Source organism: Panthera onca, chromosome B1 (genome assembly GCF_046562875.1).
Source record: "Panthera onca isolate mPanOnc1 chromosome B1, mPanOnc1 haplotype 2, whole genome shotgun sequence".
Classification (NCBI taxonomy): domain Eukaryota; kingdom Metazoa; phylum Chordata; class Mammalia; order Carnivora; family Felidae; genus Panthera; species Panthera onca.
This window is the reverse complement of record NC_138342.1, coordinates 52828696-52851417: the sequence shown is the minus strand read 5'-3', so window position 1 is coordinate 52851417 and position 22722 is coordinate 52828696.

Here is a 22722-nt window from a genome sequence, read left to right as displayed (position 1 = left end):
CTCTAAATATATATGAAGGAATGAATGAAAAAACAAAAGAGTATTCAAAATGGCTTCCATGTTTAGAGCAACATGTCTTGACAGTCAGAAGGTCATCTACCCCATTGATAAGAAAGTATTATTACTTTGAAATATTATTTCAAATATTACCTTGAAAGAGCAGACTAGCTCTACATTCCCATTCTTAGAGCTCTCAAAAGTATTAAGAGAGAGAAAAGATGCATCTGGTTTATGTAATCTATCTCTAATCTGTCCAAGAATTTGAGGCCTGTCATGATAGAATATTTAGTCCTAGCCCATTGCTGGTTTCTCTCTTACTCACAAATTAAAATTGCCTTCCTAAGTGATATGCAGTTATCAAAGAGTAACCTAAGTCTACTTTCTGATGAATGTAGAAGAATGAGTATTTAAAATCCTTTCAAAGACTCTTAAAAAAATTTTTTTTAATGTTTATTCATTTTTGAGAGAGACAGAGACAAAGCATGAATGGGGGAGGGGCAGAAAGAGAGGGAGACACAGAATCCTAAGCAGGCTGCAGGCTCAGAGCTGTCAGCACAGAGCCCGATGTAGGGTTCAAACTCACGGACTGTGAGATCATGACCTGAGCTGAAGTCGGATGCCACCCAGGCGCCCCTTAAAGACTCTTTCAACCTTGGTATTATATCATTATACAATGAAATTTATGCATACTATTTGCTTTGCATAAATATAGAATAAATAGAGAGGAGAATAAATAAAAAAGAGAAATGCTTAGGGTACATAGAGGTTAACCTGTCTAATTCTATAATATCTCAGAAACATCTGTATATTTTGGTACATCCAAATACATATAGTTTTCAGTATTTCATGACAAATTACAATTAGGCTATATCTATATACATTGTTACCAATTCAATCTAAATGTTTATGCATAATTTAGAATGTGAGATGAGCCATTGGCGTTTCTGCCATTTCTTGTTTTTTAAATGTTTATTATTTATTTTGAGAGAGAGAGAGAGGGAGAGACTGCCAGAGCAAGTGGGGAGGAGCAGAGAGAGAGAGAGAATCCCAAACAGGCCGTGCACTGTCAGCGCAGACCCCCACTCGAGGCTTGATCCCATGAACTATGACATCATGACTGGAGCCAAAATCAAGAGTCGGCAGCTTTACTGACTGAGCTACCAAGGCACCCCTCTCGTATTTCTAGAAACCTTTAGTTAAGACTTCTTTTTAGCTCAGATATTAATTTTATCTCTAAAATAACTTCTGTTTCCTTTACCAAGCTCACCAAGGATTATATTTACTCTTTGTCTGATATTTATTCACAGATTCATTATTTATTGATTACTTACAAGCAGTTGTTGAGAACTCCATGAAAAATGAATTTGTTAGCATGAGGATAGTAATGGGATGAGCAAAGGAAAGTGACTTAGATCTGGCATATAGATTTTACATACAAAAATAGTGAGATCTGAGACTTGAAAAGGGTGTTGATGGTGATGACAATTTTTGGAATTAGTATTCCATGCATGTCTGCCTTTCACATGTACACTTCCCCAGCTAAAGGTGTCTGGCTGATGGGGTCCGGCTTATCTATCTCTGTAGATAAGAATGGTTAAGAATGGTTCTAAATAGTGAATCTGAGGATTATCCTTCTTCTTCAGTTCTGAAAAATTAATAGCTGTTATTTCATCAAACACTGTTTTTCTCCATTACTTCTATTTCTTCCTGCTAAATTTTGTATTGAATTCCAGAACTTATTCAATCTGTTTTCCATATCTCTTAATTTTTTTAAGTGGGATATTTTGATTATGTTAACATTTTTTTCTTAAATAGAATAATTCTTCAGATTAATCATCCAGCTGCCTTATTTGTTTTGTGTCTTCCATATTCTCCATTAGAAGTCTTTTTCCTTTCTAAGATATAAATATAATAACATAATTTTCTTGCAGTCTTTTCCTGTTTCCTCCCCGCTACCCCCATAGTTGCAATTGCCTTCATTATCTCTCAGACTTTCACACATTTTTATTTTGAAGCTATAATCTGATTCCTCTATTAAGTATTTCCTTCAGTTATAGTTTTCTCTTTGTGTTTGTTTTCTGGTGTCTGTCTTTTCCAAGTTGTGGTTCATATTATGTTTCACAATTATGCCATCTTCTTCTTAAACTGTGTTTGTAATGTTTCCAGACCTGATTTCATTGGCTCCTGAGCTGTAGCATCAGTAGCAAAGCATCTAGTTTGGAACAACTGGGGGTAATAGCCAAGGATTTCAGGGTAGCAAGTATTACAATTCCTTGTCTGCCTCTTTCTCTAGACCTGCTTTTGGTTCACAGATAGTTCTCTCTTTTGTTCTACATTCAATTTCGAATTCAATTATGTTTGTAAACTTCTCCCATGTTTTCCCTGGGTTTCCTTGGGAGTGCTCAGTGCTTCTTTAACTGGAAGTATAGTTTCAAGCACACAGTTTTTTAGCCTGACTCTATCTTAGAACTGGATGTATATAACATTTTAGTTTGGCCTTGAAAAATAAATTTGGGTTTTGTAGGTTAGAATGGAGTGGGGAGGGACAAATTTCAGTCAAAGACTTCCTTTAGCAATGCATGGAAATTAGAAGCACAAAATATACTCAGAGAATGATGGTAGTATGTGTGTGTGTTTTTTTTAATGATTTACTTTTTAAATTATTTTTTAAGTTTATTTATTTTTGAGAGAGAGAAAGAGACAGGGCACAAGCGCGGAGGGTCAGAGAGAGAGAGAGAGAGGGAAACAAAGACTCAGAAGAAGGTTCCAGGCTCTGCACTGTCAGCACAGAGCCCAGAGCTTGAACTCACAAACCATGAAATCATGACCTGAGCCGAAGTCTGACACTTATCCCACTGAGCCACCCAGGCACCCCAACGATTTAAATATTAACCTTATTCAAAAAAACACCTTTACAGAAACATCCAGAGTCATGTTGGACCAAATAGAAATATATGGGCACCATGGCCCAACCAAGTTTACACATAAAATTAACCACAACAAATCCACCCTTTGGCAACTCTGCTTATTCATACTTGGTCCTAGGAAGGATCTGTCGTTCTGCAGCTGTCTACTTTCAGGTGATGTCTTCATATCATGCAGAACCACCTGTAAATCTGGCCTGAGTCATCTTCTGGTCTATCAACTGATGGTGGGGAACTCCCCCAGAGGCCATGGTATGGGCTGGGAGAGAAAAGGTAGTAGAAGAGTGGAGACCATAGGTGTCTTATCTATGCATCCAGGGCCTTCTCAGGGAAGACATCATATTTACCATTTCTATATGATGATGGAGTACTTTAGGGTTTGGTGAGTTAGATAATGCCCAGTTCATGATCGGTAGCTCAGATCAAATGGTTACTTGGTGGCCCATGGTTAAATATTTAGTCTCTGCCAAGACCTGATTGAGAACCAAAGCTACTCCTCAAAAGGACAGTAATTATCCATTGAGACTGGCAGGGCTTTTCTCCAAAACCCATGGGAGACCTGACAGCACCCCTAACTGCCACTGACATTTCAAGGACCATTATATCATTGCATCATATGACCCAAGTGGCAGAACAGGCTACACAGCAGCCTGGACACTCAGGAAGGAGCTGCAGTGCAAGTCCAAAGACAGCCTGCTGGTAACAATTCTTTCTAGCTCAGGAGACATCTGTCTTTGCTCTATTAAGACCTTCACTTAATCAGATGATGTAATTATGGAGGATAATCTGCTTCACTCAAAGCCCAGTGATTTAAATATTAATATAATCCAAAAAGAATACCTTCACAGAAACATCCAAAATAATGCATGACCAAATATCATCCGGGCACTGTGGCCCAGCATGTCAATACATAAAATTTACTGTCTATACCTGACATAATCAGAATTGTTTTTATATAAGGTACTTAAAATGGTGATCAGAAGAATATATAGAAGCATGAAAATTTTGAAGGCAAGAGTATTCTTGAAATACTTGAAAAACAAGTTAATAGAGTCTATGGTGGTATGAGAAATCAAGATATTCAATAGAAAGGCTATATCCAAAATTAATTACAACAAATTTGATAACATAATAATGTATCAAAATACACAGTAAATATTTAGAATTAAGAGACTCAGACAAAGAGGTGGACCAAGAAATGAAAATGCCAATTTATAGATTATTCACATAGAAGTCAGAATTGAATCTACACTAATTTTTAAAAGCCTGGACTAGCACACATGTTCTTTCAATGAAATGTGTAATTTTTATTAGTTTAAATTAATAAGGTGATGTTTGAAGTAACAATTATTTTCTTAAAGTCAATTCATTTGCTTTGGTGGGGGGAGGGGCAGAGAGCGAGGGAGAGAGAGAGAATCCCAAGCAGACTCCACACTCAGTGCAGAGCCCAATGTGGGGCTTGAACCCACAACTGTGAGATTACAACCTGAGTAGGTGTCAAGAATTGGACACTCAAATCCACTGAGCTACCCAGGTGACCCTAAAGTCACAATTATTTAAAATTTCTTAAAATTAAGACTCATTGAGAGAAATTTTGTACTTTGTCTTCTGTAAAAAGTGTAATATTAAATATTCCTAGAGACAATCAGAAAATTGGCATTGAGTATGGTTAATGGTGAGATTTAGGTTAATATTGCTGACTTATAAGTAGATTCAGAGTACTTCATTTTCTACAGTGAATATTACATACTTTAGTTATGTTTAAAGCATTTGTGCTGCAGGGATTTGATGAATCAATCAATAAATCCTATTTATATAGGAAAAATATTAACTTCAATAATTATACAAGCCAGTGATTCATTTTATGCAGATGTTGCATTAGCTCATCTGTCTTTGCTCAACTGCCTTAGAATCAGAAGACTGAAAATGGCTTTAAGAAATCACACTATCACCCTACCCCAGCTGTGCTCTATATTGTTAACAGTATTAGAAATTGAAAATGATCACACCTGACCAACTCCTTAACATTTAATGTACTGACTTCTATTCACAGTTGATTTATAATTTGTATTATATTCACTATTTTTCAATTTTATCTTCAATGATTTAAAAAAATTAAAGGGGCTCCTGGGTGGCTCAGTCAGTTAAGCATCTGACTCTTGATTTCAGCTCAGGACATGATCTCATGGTTGGTGAGATTGAGCCCCACATCAGGCTACATGCTGAGTGTGGAGACTGCTTAGGATTCTTTCTCTCCCTCTCCTTCTGCTCTCCTCCTTTCTCTCTCTCTCAAAATAAATAAATAAACATTAAAAAATAAAAATGTTCAAAATTACAGCTTTTTTATTAACCTAAGTTTTAATGTCTTGATTTCCTACTGCCATCAACAAAGCTTTATTATATTCCACACACCAAAACACTGAAGTCTGTCTCTTTTTGTAAAGGATGCCATCAATTTGTTCTATTTTGTTAATTTCAACAAAATATAATTTAATGTAACCTTGTAAGACAATACTGCTTCTTTTTATATTAACGTGTCCAAAGTACAAATAAAAAGAAAACAAGATGACTTACTTTTAATTTTTTAACAATAGAAGTAATGGATCTAACTTCCAGTTACATTGTTTTCCCTTTTTGAACACAACTCCTTGATTGATGTGCTTCTCAGGATTGCAAAGAATTGCTGTTCTTAAATTGCTCTCATGTCTTATCATAGGGCTTAATAGAGCAACTGAGAGTACCTTGACTTTGATTAATGCAGTTTAAACAGAAAGAAAAAACTAAAAATAGGAAAAAAAAAAGATTATAATAGCTACTGGTGCCAAGAAAAACAAAACTGGTTTGGTAATGTGGATTCTGTGCAACATTGTTTTGAAGTCAAGTCATTTTTTCTGTAATTAGTTTTTTTAGAGGCCTAAAATCACATTACCTGCAAAACTGCCTTAAGATTAAAATAATGGGCAAAAGGTGAACTAATAAACTGTCAGTTATGGGAATTGGCGTTTAAAGACTGACAGAAAAAAAAAATAGAGAGGGTCAGAAAATATTAATTTTCTACATTAAAATAATACTTGTATTATCCAATTTTTTTATGCCAGTGGAACATTGTCTTACAAGTACATGCATTTCACATTAAAATAGTTCTAGACTAATTGTTTGCTGAGCAGAAGTACTTCCTCTTAATGACAGGGATGAACTTGGAGTTTTGAGCAGTAGTATACTTGTGATGTTTTTTGTATCAAGTTTTGAGCAGTAGCATACTTGTTATGTTTTTTGTTTGAAATCTTTCCTTTTGAAAAATTATTTTGAATTAGTTTTTATCAAGGTAAAGCATGTATTAATTTTTTTTTTTTTAAGCTAGGATATTACAAAAAGCTCCATAAGAGTGAGTCATTCTCTAACCCATTTCTTTGTACCTTCTGTTCCTCACAGGCAACTCTTTTCAATCTTTCCAGATGTTTGTTTTGTTAGTTATCTTATGTTCCAAAAAATTACGGTCTACTGCTATTTTTGTCTTGCCAATTGTAGAGTCTTCTATTTAGCAGTGATGATGCGTTAAGACATACCTCTCACAGCCCATTCTCACACCCTGACCTTCCCCTTTTCTCATCCTTCCAGTAAAATTATATGGTCATTTAATTAAAACTAGCAATTAGAATTTTTCTTATTACTATCTGTAAAATATGTTCACTGAAGAACCACATAGTGTACCATGTATAATTATACTTCCTTCCTTATACATCTGTATTTTTCTAGAAGTTACTGGTTTTATTTTTTTCAGATGTTCAGTTGTCTGTATACTTGCCATTACATTTTTCTACATGTCCTGTCAGATATGTAGTGTTTTTCAAACGGTAAACTCTTTCAGCTCATCTATCAATTTTCATTTTTTCACCTTGTAATCCCTCTTCTTCCCACTACCTTATGATCTGGCTTCTCTCTGGACCTGTTTTACTTCCATTATCTTAGGACTTCTCTGTTGGGTCATCCTCTGATTTTCATACTTTGTTTTAATTGCTTTGTCCTTTATTTCTGGAAGCACTTTTGCCACACAATTTCTAAGAAAGGATGCATGTGAGATATTTGTTTTGAGTCTTTAGATATCTTAAAATGTTTTTTATTCTATGCTCAGACATGACTGACGTTACACATGCATATGCCTTTATTGTGACTGATTCAATCAAGAGTCTGAGTTTTCTCATTTGTATAATGAAGAAATCAGAAACATAATTATTCAATTCCAATTAAATGAAATGACTGTGATTGGTCAGAACTATATAGTTTTCTTATTTCACACTTTCTTCCTTGATCTAGTTTTACTTCAGCATTACACATATAAAATCAATAATATCCCTTCCTGAGAAAGTGTCTTTGTTTCTCAACACAGTTTCTTTTTAAATTTTACATGTAGTAAGAATTATTTTTTTTTTCAAAAAAAGTTACTAATACATTTAAAATAATGTTTATTACAGAGAAATCTTTTGTCCTTAGGCCACAGCATTCGAATACCTCTCTCATCTAAGAGGAAATGCTTTAACCATTTTTGAGTTTAAATCATTAAGAGCTTGAGTGTATATACAATAATATTAGAGTTGCTTTAACTATTTTTTTATTTAAGGAAAAATATCTACCAGAATGCCATAAAATATTTTTAGAAACTAAAGCTTTATAACCTCTTAGTAGATACTGGTGCAATATTTCTGAAGAAAATGTTCTGTCACAACAAATACAAAATATATCTAGGAAAATACATGGGTTGGAGCTATCTATGCTCAATCGGTACAAATATAACAATCTTGGCAATGGGAAGAAGAGAAAAGGCATAATTAAAGTGGTAAAGGAGGTCTTCTGCCCTGGGGAGCAAAGGATGGAGAAACTCAAGCATGTAATTTTTACTGCAAATTGTATTACAGATAGACAAGCATATCCTCCTTGGCTGTAGAGGAGTGTCTAAAAGTACAAAGCTACATTGTTTTCAGAAGAAGTACTTCTTGAATTTTGAATCCAAGCTAAAGTAGTAAATACAAGAAAAAATATTCACTCCATGGAAGTAATTGTCAACACACTCATTTATACTTAAAATTAGATTAATCAATTTAAATATTATTTCTTTCATAAAAATGTAAAGCTTCTCTACTCAATCATAATACCCATCACTATAAAACTATTGGAAAGAAAATAACTAGGAAAACTTTGCCACATACATGGCAGATAAATATTTTTAAAAGTATTATAAAAGTATACTATGCATTTATGTAAAGATGCTCACAATAATCAGTGATTAAAAAAAAAAGGCAAGTTAAATAATGAGATATCATTTCTCCTGATTGGCACTTTAACCCACTTTAATTGGAGTGGGTATGTGGAAATAATCACTATCACATCCTACTGACCAGTGTGGAAATTTGTTTGACCTTTCTGGAAGGCAATATGCATAAAAATTAAAAATGTGCATACAGTTTGACCTACCAATTTCACCTCTAGTGATTTATGCAAAGAAAAATAATTGGAAAAGTGCAAAGATGTACAAAAAATATTTTTCACAGTATTATTTATGGTATCAAGATAGCAACAACTAAAATGTCAATTGGGAAGTATTTCGTGAAATAAATTACGATACCTCAACATAATATAAAGCTATGTAACTGTTATAAAGGTAGTAGCAATTCTTTTTCAACCCATGAACTACTTATCATATAATGTTAATTTAAAACAACCAAATTATTATAAAATATTATAAAAGTTTGATCACATTTTTGGGGACAGGGAAAGGGTATCCCTCACTCATACCCACATATAGAAGCAAGTCTGAGAGGTTATGTAACAAATTATTAAAAGTAATTATCTTTGATTGCTAGTTTATGGGCAACTTTTTCTTAATTCATATTTCTGTGTTTTCTGGTTTTTTAACCCAAGAATATGTTACATTTGTACCAGAAAAAACATTAATTTATTTTTTAAAATATCAAACACACACACACACACAAATGTCCAAATACTGAGTGATTTAATGAAGTGAATTATCTGTTCATATTCCTGTTTATTTGAACAGATGAGAGAAAAAAAAAAACCCTGAATGGTTAAAGCATCTTATTTAAAAAAACTCATACGTTGATTATTTACATTATATTATTAATTTTAAATGTAGTTCACTTTAATAAATCATTAATAAGATGTCCTATGACATCTCTTTTCTCAATAACACAAGGTATGGTCTATAAATGCTAATCAAATGCTAATGTGTTAATATTTAATCTATTCGAATACAAAAGTAAATAGACTAACAATATATTTTTGTGTGTGTGAGGGGCTCATATTTAATAAAAATGAGACTTTTAAATGTTTTTCAAGCAGAAATCAATTTAAAATCAATTGCATTTAGAAAATCCTAAAGAATGACTTTATGAGATTTATTTTGTAAATTAATTTCTATTAATGTAATTAAAAATTTGAAATTTAAGCCTTCCACACAATAACAAAAAAATGTCTAAGTTCTCTTACATATAAACTTAGTAGTGCAATGTCAGATTTCAAATTTGTATTAGATTTACCCAGCTCTCAGAATCTTTTAGTTCCAGTGAAACATTTCATTATATTATTTGCCAGCTGTCTTTGGTGCTGTTTTTTTTTTTTTTTTTTTTTTTAACGCTATATTTTTTTAAATGCATAAAGTTCAGGTGAATAAAGAATGTAAACATGAGCATAAAGTGGGAAAACTGAACTGCCATGATGCTGTTCTTTACTATTCCCGCAAAGCCTCTGAGTAGTTCTAATTAGTAAATACATGTGCTTCCAAGTGTGCATTTTTAACAGCACATCCAGTGCCAGAGGTCAGCCATTATTTACATAAAAATGGGAACTGAGATGGCAATGCAAAATCAGATGTTAATACAAAAGGCAAAATGTTAATAAGAGAGCCTCCTGGAACAAAAGACATTATCCTAGTCCACTGAGTTCTTTTGATTATTCATTCTGTACACTTGTAAGTTGATTCAAATCACAATTAAAATTAAAAGCAATCTGCCGCTTTAAAACATCAGGGAGCGAGGATGCTCAAGCTTTGACAGTCTCTACACTAGAGAAATGATGACAGAGAGCAAGGACTTACTGGGCATGAAGCCTGTGATCTAGAAGCCACTGAGAATGGACAGGTCATAGATATGTAATGCCAAATAGCATGGAGTTAAAGAGTCTTTATGTATCAGGAATAAGTTGGAAGCATACAATAAAGAGTTTATTATATAGAGAAATGGAAATTTCCACACATGATTCCTTATTGGGTGGTAGTTTTAATAAAATTAACCTTTTCTTAGAACTTCAGTTTTAACAATTTCCTGGTAATTTTACTGTTACAGAAGACTGTTTTTATTTTTTCTAAGGCTCTAGCTTTGGAAAAAAATATTATATATATATATATATATATATATATATATATATATATATATGATGTATATATATAATTTTAGTAAGTAACTCTAAATCACTTTTCAAATGAACTGCTTATATCTTTTAATTCTCTACTCTAAGTCATTGTAATGATCTTTTCTGACAATTGTTTTGTAACTCCAACTCCACTAAAAAAGATCATTTGATAACTTAAACTGATTACGTATGAGTGTCATTAATATAGAACTAATCAGATAATGATATGCTTGATATTCATAAAAATTTTGTTTTGCTGAACACCAGTTTTATGTTCAAACTGGTATGTTTAACAAATAATTATTATGGTGACTATATACTTGTGATGATATTATTATTGTTATTGTTATTATTTTTATTATTGTTAGAATCTCCCTTCAATCTTTGAGGATATGAACTTTTGACTCACCATCATTTTCTCAGCACGTATTGATCATTGACCAGACAGTCTCCTAAGGGGACTGCATTTCTCATTTATGCTTCATAACAATGCCATGTGTTCGACACATTTAGTATTTCCGTTTCACAGATGAGACGTTGGAAACTTAGAGAGCTATCTAAAGCATCAGTGGCAGAGTTGGGACTTCATTGAAAAGTCAGGTTCTGTATTTTGCACACATCATCATCTTACTCTATTACTTTTATATGTAGAGTTAAAATTTGTAATGAATTTACTCATTAAATTAAAGCTCTTATTGTTTCAGATTACTCGTGTTTTAATTTTAAAATGCAAATTTTGAAAATTCATTCTTAAGATAAGTTTTAATTCAGTTTTTTTCTGTACTAATATTATCTCTGTCTTATGTTTGAGTGTGAATGTAATTGTATTATATTTTCATGCATGTTTGCTAGATTTGTTATAGTGGATACAAGGCGGGTTTGCATTCTGGCTCTATCATTAACTACCTATGTAAACATGGCAGGTTACTTAATTTCTTTCGGCATCAGTTTCTTTAGGTAGAAAATTAGAATGATAGCATTGCATACTTTATGGAATTTTGTGTGAGATATCACAAAATTAATTCATATCATATACACGAAACATAGCCTAACTCATAAAAATGCTGAATATAGATCTTCTTTTTATTATTAAGATGTTATTTGTTAAGCATTAAAAGCAATTTTTCATTTGTAATTGATCAAAAAATTTTTATGCAACTAAATATAAGTAGAATATTATACAAAACATAACAAACTGGAAATGGCCAGAGAACTTTATATGCTCCTAATGATTTTGTTATCTCTGTATTCTCCCCCTAACTCAAACATTCACAGCTAACCCATCACAACTTGCCAATGAGACCATTAGGATTGGTTTTATCATACCCCCCCCTTTTTTTTTCTGTTCACTTGACCACACAAAATCCCAAGATTCCTGGGTCATTCTTCATAACTAGGACTTTCGAGGTCTGTGCTTCCCATAATCTGACTTTATCTCCCACTCCTTCAGACTCACTCTCTAGACTTCTTCCCCTAGTTCTGTGCCCCAGACAGCTGACCAACATGTGCTACATCAACATGTTCCTTGTACTTTGGCTTCTAATTGGATTCATCCAACGGGAATCACCTGTAGTAGATTGGAGAGACAGGGGGAAGAATGAGGTTGGTATATTTATTCCTCAGGCTCTCACCCTGTGGGGTCTCTATGGGTTAGTATTTTCTAGACTAAAGGTCGTAGCTTCTGTCAGGTGGCCTCTTCATGCAATTCTGCTCATTCTCTGGGTCCCTCCTCTTGTCAGGGTTAGAAGAAGAGTACCTTGCTGTCACTCCCTCATAATTTCCCCAGACTTTTATAAAGAGTTCCTTTGTTTAAGTCATCTCTTCCCAAATTCAGATGGCCTCATCCAAGCATGCCATCTGTTTCTTATCAACACCATGACTGAACGTACCTCAAGTTTCCAAATTCTTCCATTGTTTGCTTTAGAACCTACAGACTTATCGCAGAAAAATCCCTATGTCCTTATCTTTCAAACCTTCTTGAGTCAACTAAAAGCAAGTTCTCTTTTCAGGATGCTGCCTCCCCTTTGGCTTCGTATATTCACTGGCAACTTATCAGACTTTTATACTATCAGCTAGACATACATTGACTTTTTAGGATTATCGTCCCTTTTTCCATCCTAAATATTCCATCTTTAAGGTTATGCCAGAACGAAACCACTTTATACTCCACCTTGTTGCTATATTACCTATAATGCCCCCTTCCTGTTCTCACCTGGAAAAAAAGCCCCAAGCCTGACTAAATCCAACTGGTGGCACTAGCTTGACAAGGGAAAGGTTGCAGAGCCATGATGCTTGACATCCATTTTTGGATCGCCAGCATTATCTGAACCCAGAACTCTTTCCAGCAACCGACTATATTTCCTTAATTCATTATCTCTCTTACTCATAGATTTTCTCTCCTTCTCAACCCTCAAAACATCCTCCAACATTTTCACACTTAGTGTATAGAATTAACTCTGTTCCCACCCCCACTTTAGCCAGCCAACCTGCACTTGAGTCATTTCCACTGCCTTTATTCTTGTTATTATAGATCAGTGATTCTTAACATCAATCACATTAACTTTGAGAGATTCCTAATTTTTGTTTTTTTGTGTTTTTAAATGAAATAATTGGTAGGAGGGGTGACATTGGCTTTTAGATGGCAGATTAGGACTCCTATAAAAACAACAAATGGGATAGTAATGCCCTCAAAAAAGTGTTTTCCTATATGCCTTCCAACTTTTGAATGTCTTGCCATGCATTCATACACATATAAATAGAACATAATTCTACTTAGAAAGTAAACGTGCAGCAAATTTTACCTTTTGAAAAAGTTTTTGAAGAATAAGTCATACCCAACAACGTAGCTCATTATATTTGAGGTATTTGAGTCTAAATACAATGCACGTCTGCCAATCTGTCCTTGTGCTTATTATAGAAACATGGATTCTCTTATCAATGTGGTCATTTGCTTCATTAGGTTTTCCATTGCAATTATTTTCTAGAAATTAAACAAAATAATTATTGTTTTGTTATAAATTATTTTATTTCTCATTTTGATTGCAGTTATGATATAACGTGGATAGGTTTAAAATTAAACCTGAAGATGTTATATTTTACAGAAACAATTCTTGTGTAGTGAAGGGCAAGTTACCAAATATTTGCTATAAACAGAGATGGTGGTCCTGATGGCATTGTGAACCATCATGTAGTTGAATACGTCCTTCTCCTTTCAAAGCCCAAACTTGCAAACTGAATTTAATGATCCCTTTCTTCTCAAAGACAGTTCTTTAACAACTGGCCTTGGCTCTCTCTCGAACCATTCATTTATTCCAAAATTGGCTGGATCATTCTCCAAAGCATAACATGCTATAGTAGCTTTCAAAGAAAAAAAAAAAAAAAAAAAAAGAGAAGTTTTCCTTGAGCCAGTGTGGTTGTTACTTTTAGTCTACTCAAGATAGTTTTACATTATTCACTGTTTGTTTGGTTTTTCTAATACTCTAATTCTTGTTCCTCTTGAACCCAGTTTATTTGAGCATTTCTCCCACTACTGTGCCAAAAGATCTCTTGTTAAGAACCACAGCAACTTCTCACTGTTAAATCCAGGATAGGGTTCTGTTTTATAATTTTCTTTTCAGTGGCCCATCAGATAATTTAACTTAATTATTTTTCTTTTTTCTTTCTTTCTTTCTTTCTTTCTTTCTTTCTTTCTTTCTTTTCTTTCTTTCTTTTCCTTCCTTCCTTCCTTCCTTCCTTCCTTCCTCCCTAGCTCTATGTGTTGCAGTGCCCTAGAGAATCATTCCTTAGACGTCTTGTTTTCCCCTAGTAATTTCATCCAATCTATGATCTTAATTATCATGTAAATGCCCATGATTCTGAATTTACTCCTCCAGCCTGGAATGTTACCCTTAACTGAAGACTTACTGTCCAACTTATTATTAGACATCTGCCCTTGAAGTCTAATAGGTACCACAATACAAATATGTCCAAGTATGAACTTTTAATTCATCCTCTAAATCCACTCTTCCTCTCAATCCAGTCTTCTTCTAAATCCATTCCTCCTCTAAATCCACTCTTACTCATCTGAATTAATTGCAAGTCATTCTTCCTATTCTTCAAGCCAAGAACCTAGAATCATTCTTGACCCCTTTCTTTGTCTCACTCTCCATATCCACTCCATTGGTATTTTCTTTCTTTCTTTCTTTCTTTTTAATGTTTACTTATTTTTGAGAGAGAGACAGAGCATGAGTGGAGGAGGGGCAGAGAGAGAGGGAGACACAGAATCTGAAGCAGGCTCCAGGCTCTGAGCTGTCAACACAGAGCCTGACCTGGGGCTTGAACTCACAAACCATGAGATCATGACCTGAGTCAAAGTCAGATGCTCAATCAACCGAGCCACCCAGGTGCCCCTCCGTTGGTATTTTCTATTGGTAGAATTAATAGTAATCTTTGAAACCTATGTTCAAAATGTACCCAGAATCCAACTACTTTTTTTGTTCTTTGTTTATTTTTGAGAGAGAGAGAGGCAGAGAGAGAGGGAGACACAGAATCCGAAGCAGGTTCCAGTTCCAAGCTGTCAGCACAGAGCCCGACAGGGGGCTTGAACTCAGGAACCACAAGATGGCAACTTGAGCTGAACTTGGACACTTAACCAACTGAGCCTCCCAGGTGCCCCAGAATCCAACCAGTTTTTATTATCTATGCCGTTCTTCTTTTGAGTAAAGCTCACGTAATTAAAAGACTTCTAATTTGTCTTTCATTTTGCAACCTTGTCCCCCTTTTGTCTATTTTTCAACCAGCCTACAGACTGATCTTTTAGAAATGTAGTTCAGATCATGTCACTCCCTATTCTTTAAACCTCATTAACAGTAAATTTCAAGGTTGTTACAAGAACCTACATAAAGTGTAGATGCTTAACCAACTGAACCACACAGGTGCCCCATTAACTTTATTAATTTTAATTTGTTAAGTAGCCAGCACATATTCTTTTGCTTTCTAATTCTTAGACTGGCAACCAATGGATTTGAAAAAGACCTGTGAGATCAATGTTTGAATTAAAAACATTTTAGTAAGTATTTCTTTAAGATTTTCTCAGGCTATATATATATAATGGCAGGCTTGCCTACACAGGAAATGAGTACTCACCTAAATTCTGAAGTTCATGCCAAACAATGAGAGGATGAGGGAAATAACAAGGGCTAGTAGAACAGATTTAGCCACAGATGGCTTCCGGCTATAGAGTAAAGAAAGAATGTGGTGTTCAGTAGTGGTGTGTCTGCTAAAGTTGATTATTTTCTGGCATGTTCATTCCATGCTTACAGCAGTAACCGAAAGAACTACATAAATTGCTAATAAATGATTCAAGGAGTTTTGGAAATACAATGAACACATGGAAGAATGATCATGATAATCATATACAATGCCTCTTACACTACCTTGGAGGCTTTTTAAAGCCTTATAACTTGGAATGGATTTTGAGCACCTACTTATGGATGACTTTGGGCAAGTTGCTTAAAATTCCAGAGCCTTTATTTCCTAATTTGCACAATGGAGATATAACAAACCTACTCCACATGGTTATTGTGAGGATTAACTGATTTAATACATAGAAAGTGCTTAAAACAATGCTTATGTAGAAGAAGAAAAAAATTTCCTAACTGTTAGGATCCTTGGCTAGGTCTGAAAATTAAACTGACAGATTAACAGGAGAAAAGAATACAAATGTTATTGAATTTTTACATGTACATGGGAGCCTTCACAAGAAAATAAAGACCCAAAGAAGTGACCAGAGTAGACTTTTTATACCTTTGAGACAAAGAAACAATACATTTGTGAAGAATTAATTGCCAAGACTAGGGGACTGAGCTAGGGGTTAGTCCTATTAGTGCTAGGTAGTCAGTATCTTCTTTAACTAAGAAGATAAAGGTTAGTTTAACAAGGTTTGTTGGCAGATATCTCTGGACTGATAATAGTCTGTCTCTAATAAAAGGAAAATTAGTTGGCAGAAAAGGAGTTTGTTTTTTTTTTTTCCTGCCTTTATTGATTCTTAGTTCCCTTAAGCTCAAAATAATTTTTACATCAAACAAGCGTATTTTGGGATGACATATTCTGATCTCCTTTATCGGTATATAATAAGTGAGCAGTGTGTATTAGCTTTTTATTTTTTTCCTCTTCATTATCCTAACCTGGAAATCTTTAAGTTATCTTTAATTCATTTTAAATATTTTGAAAGATTAAAAGTGATTTTTTAGATGTTTTGTCTAAAAACTTTCCTTTCAAATGAAAGGGAAATATAATTTGCAAGGTTTAAATGTATTGAATTGGCATTTTATTTCTGGAAACATTTAATATGCTGGGGTTCTCTAAATATTTAGATTTTGTGAAAGACTATTGTTTCCCAGAAATAAAAAAAAAAATGTATAATAGAAAAAAGGAGAACTACCTTAACAACTGTGGTTCTCAATGAAATAATCCAAGATCAGGTCTCCAAGCAGGCTATTGCTTTTATTCCTGTGCTGTTGCCCACTGTAGTTAGCTTTAAAAAATATAAGTAAATCATTAGACAAGGTGCTTTACTATTATTATTCAAGAAATCCCATCCCAAGAGATGGGGTCTAACATTCATACTGTCTGATGAATGAAAGCTCTAAGACGTGAAGGAGCCAGGCTCAGATAGAACCTGACAGTAAATACTGTTCCTGTCAGTCAGCCCCCAGCAGCCAGTGGGGCTTTGGCGATTTCTGATATAATTAAGCTTCATGCTTAGCATAAGAGATGTATTAAATCAGCCATATGATTCACATTATATGTCAAATGATCAGAAGTTGACACACTGCACGTAAATGTCTCTTCTCATTCTGAAGATCGTTGTTTCTATGGCATAAAATAACAAAATAAGCTCTTTTCTAAGAAATGTCCTCCCTTTATCTTCTCGTATCTTTCCAGGCTCTCCTGTTTTCAAAACGAAATATCTGTACATATTCTACCACAAGTGACTTCTTGCTGTGAATATTTCCCATGGGGGGTTAAATAACAAATTAACACTAGTTTGGGTAAAGGTTTCCTAATTAGCTGATCAAGGCTGTCAGGCCATGAGAGGAAGCAAACTACCATGATATTCTTAACACTTCGCACATTCCTCACTCAGCATCTCCCATTCCTTCCTGCTAATTCTATCTGATTAGTTCAGAGGCCTTGAAATCAGCCTAGTCTTTGAAAGGAAGCTTTTGTAAGTTGCAGTCTTTCTTTCCTAAATATGTTTGTTGTCAGCAAGCCAAAAGTACATTTAGAATCTTCTGTAAGCTTCATCTGAGGAGGATCGAGGTTTATAATAAGAAGGCTATTTGCATATAAATTATGCCTAGAATATACGGAGGAGTGAAGTCTGAGAAATGCTATTATTTGGAAAGAAAACGGACGGCAATCTCTGATATAAAACCATTTTAAAAAGTTCTGTGGAACTGGATGGCTTGTATTTCCTGTGGCACAACCAGCTGCAGATTCAGGGGGGAAATTCTAGCACTCTGCAGTACTCCCAGCCAAGAGATTGTATGACATTTAATTAGAAATCAACATTCTGTAGGAGTGTATACAAAGGGATCTGTACGATTATGGGAAAGTAAAGTTCTTTGCCTGTTTTGAATAATAGAAAAATTTAAAGCATGATGTTATTTATGTGTAGCTGGAACTTAATGCAATTAAAAATGACACAACTAGTTAGTAGAGCACTAATATAGCAAATATTTCATTCACTTAAAGCAAATATTCTATCCATTACTGTACTGACTCTCCAAATTGGGGATACGCATGGGGACAGAACATTTCTGACTATAAATTTGGCCTTAAATAATCAGTAGTAGCTTATTTCCAAGGTCATAGTTTGAAATGAACTATCCATCTGATATTTTTCAATTATTTTGATGAAATAATGCAAATGAAAAGAGAAAATCTACCATACACTGGGAGGTCAGCATTTCTAGAAATATAATGACATACATAGTTTGTGTGGAATACTATCCATGGTGAATTTGAACAATCCTTCTTCTCTCTGGTCCTCATGTTATAAACCATGAATTGTATTATTGCAATGATGGAGCTGTGTAACAGGAGGACCAGTTGAGTAATTTGTTTCTAAAGCCAGAAAAGAAAAAAAAAAAAAAAAAAAAAAGGAGACACCCCTAGGGCAAGACACCTTGCTAATGAGATAACACACTGGCTAAATTAAAAACCTCACCAAGCCTGAAGTCATTTAGATTTATTCTTTGTTCATTTCTCTTTGTTCCCTCCTCCCTCTACTTTCCAATTCTTCACTGATTTTTCATATGTTCATACTCCATTGTGATGATTATTTTATTTTAGTGTAACCGTGAGACCTTATATTAGCTGTATGTGATTCAAAGCCCTGCAAATTATTAAGCTACAAAGATTTAGTTTTGTCTTAATATAAAAGAAAACTTTTGAAAACAGACACCTGCTTAGGAAGCTATTTCTTGAGGGGCCAATTCTTTTAGGGAACATTTTTCACTGTTTACCTATAGCCTCATTGACTCCAAAAGAGACAACATGTGGTTTCATACTCCTCATTTTAGTTCATGAAAACTATATCTGATAGTCTTCCAGGGTGAGCCAAAGGCTGCCTACAACTTTTAGAGTTGTGAACGTAATCAGGTTAGACCACAGGAGAGAAGATAATTCAGATGGTTTTAGGATCCACTCCTAAAAGAGAATCAGTTCTTCCAATTGCATTATTAATTGTAGAATTTGTGGATTTCATATCATTTCTTCTTTCAATTGAAGAGAGATTATATTAGTAACTTTGCAAGTCTGAGAAGATAAAAATAGCTCACAAATTAGTGAGCTGTAACAAATAACGCATGCTATTTTTAACTTCACTAGGCTCTCAGTTTCCTTAGTATGATTTAAATTGTTTAGGGCCACGTGTCCTCTTTCTGTGATCATACCTCACTTGATCATACAGCAACTGTTCATTAAGTACATACCCAAATTTCCTTCAGGCTAATCTACATACTGTGGCAAATTTGGTCTTTAATTATCTGATTCTTGGAAATTCTTTTCCTCTACCAAACTCTATGCTACATTTACAACAAGGTAGAGGTAAATTATTTTAAATAACCAAGCTCCACTTTACCCCTTTGCCAGATTAAGTTTCATCATTCTTTCCATAAATCATATTGATAGATCTCCATGATTTTCTGAATTCTTTCTTTCACAAACCAGCATTTCTGCCCCAATATAGTGAGTTTCGTCCTTGCCAGAATTATGTTATATTTATTTCTAAATCCTTTTATGCATTTATGCATGTTATTGTTATTATAATTTGACTAACTATTGAGTGTACCAGTGAAACATGAATAGGAAAAGATGATTATTTACATGAAAACTAAATATTTTAGAAAGATGTAATGAAGCTGGGTTAATAAATTAAGCAAAATGGATAACTATGAAATACAGGGGGAAATTATATTGCTGAAATTACATTGCTCTACAAATATCTTTACTTTTTAGTAAAACAAAATTGGAGAGTATAGATCATTAATTTTGGATGTGATTTATGATAAATAAATTACATGGAACTCTAATTTGTGGCTGCCATACTGTAAGAAAGTTCAGAATAAACATGCTTGCATTTATTTGAAGTTAAAATGAAATATTTAATGTCTGTCCATTTATATAATAGATTGTTTGATTTAACGAAACAACAAGGCATCTCAATAGCTTAGGGTATAGAATGCTCCATGCTCTCCTATCTTGATGTCTTTGCACAAGCTGTTTTGTTGGGCTACTGTTGTAATCAACCAATCAATCAACCTTTCTCTTTCCCTGCCACTTAATTTACTACTTCCCTATTCTTCTTCTTCCGCCTTCCTATACTATGCTTGGCTAATTTGTAGGTGTTTTTAAGTACCCATCTAAGACATATGATATGTTAAGCTGTTAACACTGTGTGCATGCGTTTCTGTATCCTGTGCACAGAAAATACTACTCAGGCACTTCTTTTCATTTAAAATCAAATTTGATTTTATTGATTCAAACTATTAAACTCAAAACTTTATGCTTTTTGGAATGTTTACTTACACCTTATAAGGATTACTTTTCGGTTTCTAAATCTAGTAAATTCTAACAATTACATTAAGTGGTTTTTTTTGATTAATATCTGTTCTCATATACAAACAGATAAATTTGCTAAAATTTTAAGCTACATTTACATATTTAATACATTTGGTTTTCTTATTAAGTACTCTAATAAATATTCTCAAGTACTTAAATAATACTTGTGAATCTGATAAATTAAGCTTATAAACACCTTTATTGTTAAGTTTATTTAAGCATTCCAGTAAAGTTTATAACCTAAGTAAAATTTCAACTTATAATAATAATTATACATATTATATTATCATAAAATATTTTGGGAAGAATAGTTATTCAATGAAGCCATATTCTCTCAAGCATTATATATGATAATAATACCAAGAGAAATTATACAGAATATTCCTTAACATAAAAGGAGTTTTTAATGTGTTTAATTTATTTCATTATTTCTACATCAAGCTTTAAATCTTCCTATGGGTAAAATACTAACCCACCAAGAACAATTATGTGGTCCTGTGCTAAGCAAAATAACTCTCCCTTCCTGCAGATGTTCACATCTTAATCTTTGAAAACTATGAATGTTTATGTGATGTGCAAAAGTGATTTTGCATGCTGATTAATGGTATGGACTTGGAGACTGAGAGAGCTCCCTGGGTTTTCCACTACAGCCCAGTCCAATCACATAAATCCTTTAAAGGAGGAAATTTCCTAGCCTGGTCAGGGAGAGATGCCAATGGAAGAAGGGCAGAGAGATGTGACATGAGAAGACTCAATCCACTCTTGCTGATTTAGAAGAAGGAGACATGAACACAACACTGTTGGTGGCCTCTAAATGTTGGGAATGTATCTCAGCTGACAACTGGTCTGAAAATCGCAAAAACCAACATTCTGCCAACAACCCAAATGAGCAAGAGAACTGATAATTTTTGAAAGTCTCCAGAAAGAAATAGAGCCCTGTTAACAGCAAGACCTGTTCTGACCTGAGTTCTAACCCATAGAATAAGAAGTTCAATTCACACCGTTTAAGCTGCGAGGTTTGTGTCAATATGTCATAGAATCAAGATAAAACTAACGCAAGTCCCAAGTGAATTCTGAACGTGGCATCTCAGAATATTTGTATATTTTTCAGAGATTTAAGCCAAATTGTGAAAACTGCAGCAACAAACAATTACCTGGTGCAGGTTTTCCACACCCCAAATGCCATACTGAGCCCTCCTGTACCATGAAAACAAAATAGAAGACTGAGTCCAAAAAGAGTAGTTTTGTAGTCCATACCAAATAACTCAAGTTGCTGTCTACTTAACGCTCAAGCCTCTTGTAGCTATACTTCTTGGTTGGGCCCAACTAATGTATTTGTTATTCTAGTTTATGATGGCTTATTTTAATATTTTTCTCATAATTTTTATATATTTTTTTTTTAAATTTTTTTTTAACATTTATTTATTTTTGAGACAGAGAGAGACAGAGCATGAGCAAGGGAGGGTCAGAGAGAGGGAGACACAGAATCTGAAACAGGCTCCAGGCTCTGAGCTGTCAGCACAGAGCCCAACGCAGGGCTCGAACTCACGGACCGCGAGATCGTGACCTGAGCCGAAGTCGGACGCCTAACCGACCGAGCTACCCAGGCGCCCCTAATTTTTATATATTTTTAAATGGCAGCTGATTTGATTCTATGTATCTCCAGAGGTTCTGAGGTCACAATTTCAATAATCATTGTAATGAGCCAAGAAACCTTCCCTAATTTATATTGATTAACACAGCTCTGTGCTAAGGTCCCTTATAAGTAATTCTAGAGCAAGCACCTCATTTGCTACTTCTGCTGTAACACTTAGCATCCTACATGAAACTTAACAAATATCCGGTACAATACAGTACCCTTCTTACAAGCTGACAAGTTAGCCAGCTAGCTTCATGGGCGCTGGCCCAAGAGACTCCTGAATCAGAAACAAAGGGCTATTACTTAAAATAGTGATATTTGCTCCACAAATTTTGTTTGAGCTGTAATCCCTACAGGACAAAAGAAGGAGGGTCAGATCACACCTTCACATGGAGGGAAGTGCATTACGGGAAAGAAATAAGCTTAGAGAACCTGAATATTTTATAATGTCAGTAAACATTTCCCTGAGGGCAACTTTATCTTTATCATGCTGGACTATAAATACATCTGCCCTTTATTCTGGAGGGAGATATTATCTCTAGCTTCTAAGACTATTTGTTCTATATACTCTTAAAAAGATTGTCAGAAAAAAACAGTCAATAGTTCCACTTGTAAGATGTTCAGCGACAT